Source organism: Tupaia chinensis, unplaced genomic scaffold (genome assembly GCF_000334495.1).
Source record: "Tupaia chinensis unplaced genomic scaffold, TupChi_1.0 Scaffold000459_1, whole genome shotgun sequence".
NCBI lineage: Eukaryota > Metazoa > Chordata > Mammalia > Scandentia > Tupaiidae > Tupaia > Tupaia belangeri.
In genome coordinates this window covers 3100602-3102578 of record NW_006159968.1, presented here as the reverse complement: position 1 = coordinate 3102578, position 1977 = coordinate 3100602, and the positions used below count along the sequence as shown (strand labels likewise).

The window sequence follows — 1977 nt, the reverse complement described above, 5'->3', positions numbered from 1 at the left end:
TCTCTCACTAGACTATGAGCCTCTTGAGATCAGAGACAGTATTTTATTAAACCACACCTCTGTGGAACAGAGCTCAGGACAGCTCATTAGATATTAGCTGAAATTATTAATAGATAAAGTAGCAAATGAATAGACGAGTGAGAAATGAATGTACAATCTACCGAAGGACATAGAGGTACACAGCTAAAATTGAGTATCTTAGTTCTTTACTGTGTTGTTAATCATAAATACTTAAGACTAGGCCATTTATGAAGAATAGAGGTTTATTTGGTGCATGATTCTCCTGATTGGAAAGTTAAATAGCATGGAACTGGCATCTGGCCAGCCCCTACTGTATCATGACATGGCAGAGTAAGGTGGAAAGTCAGCAGACACATAGAGAGAGACTGGAAGGCAGCACTTTTATAACAATGACTTTTAGTGGAACCAACCCATTTCCATGAAAATGAGAATGCACTCTTCTTGAGATAGTATTAATCCATTAATGAAGGCCTAGTGGATTGTTTCTTTACTATTAAAACACCACCACTAGGACTGCTCTCGTACAGGTCTCACCACCTCCAATGACATTATATTAGGCCAAATTCTAAGACACAAACTCTTGGGAGACAGCCATTATCCAAATCACAGCACTGGGATTGACAAAAGTGGGAGGTGATAGAGGGTGGGAGCATATATACCATCATCCCTTCTCAAGAGTCCAGATTTAAACATCTATGATGTGGAAAGAAAACATTTTGATACTTTTCAAATTATTTCAAAGAGGCAAAAGAGTCCATTTCTCAATAAAATGTGATGTTCAGTCTGTGACCTTTTTGACAAAGGTCAAAAGTTCTGGCTGTAAGTAGTGGGAAAATACTGTGTTTGTGAATTCAAACCATAAAAATAACAATGCAGAGAAAAAGTGGAGCCGTAGGGCGAAGAAGTCTGAATTAGTATCAAATAGTTGTTCTACCATTTATTACTCACATATCTTGAAAAATTACTTTGTCTTTCCCAGGTTCAATTTTCTTCTCTGCAAAAGGAAGACAACAATAGAATCAAGCAAAGTAGTTTTTGATGCAAAGATGAAATTGCACATGAAAGGGCTTATTTGGTGCCTGGTTCATAGTAAGTCCTCAGACATCGGGGGCTTCATTGAGGGGCGTAAAAATTGAGGTGGAAAAGTGAGAGAAATAGAAGAGGGGATTTGTGAGAAGGAGCAGAAGGGCTATAGATTGTACAGACTGAGTAAGATTCTGAGTACCGATGTGCCTAGCACAGGCCTGGCACACAAAAGCATCTCAATACTTCTTAGTCACTTTTCCCTTCTTCCTCCTCACATAGGTTACAAGACATCACTTCTGAGACTGACCTCCCAAGAGCAAAGAAACAGATTTGTCAAAGGGTTCTTCAACCTCAGGAAGTTCCAAGCCAGAGGCAAGGGTGCCACCTACTGCACAGCAGCGGCATTTTCTTCCCTCCTCCACGGGCCATTTCTGAACAAGTCTGCCTCATCTGCAGGACTGCAGAGCTGACCGCAGGCCAAGGGCAAGCTGGGTCTATCATGGATGGAAAGATGTCATGCAAAACATCAATTCTGAAATGCTCTCCAGTGTCGCACTCTCCCTTTTTCTCCTCCCTCCCTAAAACATAAGCAAAGCTGACAAATTTTCCAGGGTCAAGATGACTCTCCATTTCCTCTCTGTGTACTAACTCACAGTCATACACTCTACAAACACTGAATTTTGGGGGTTCCTAGGGTGTTTTCTCTTCTGGGAATGCACCCCCCCACTCCCATCTCCATCTTATTTTATTTTGAGTGGTTTTCGCTATAGGGTGCGTGCTCTCGCCAGACAGACAGACAGACAGAAAGCGAGAAATCACCCCCCAGGGGGGATGGTCATGCCACAATCCCTTCTCCTCCATTCTCCTCTCGGGATCTTGGGCATGCATGCACACGTGCCCGGCGTGAGTTTTAAGCCACCAGGTCCGGGA

At 42.6% G+C, this 1977-nt stretch overlaps 1 long non-coding RNA gene across 2 annotated transcripts in view; it reads right to left on the bottom strand.

Moving 5' to 3' along the window:
* Positions 1-821: 821 nt before the first annotated feature.
* LOC106735611 (uncharacterized) overlaps positions 822-1977 on the bottom strand; it is a 101621-nt gene continuing 100465 nt past the window's right edge. For both annotated transcript variants that reach the window (XR_001370905.2, XR_001370906.2), the window contains exon 4: positions 822-1015. This is a non-coding gene — a long non-coding RNA (uncharacterized LOC106735611). The remainder of the gene's footprint in view (positions 1016-1977) is intronic.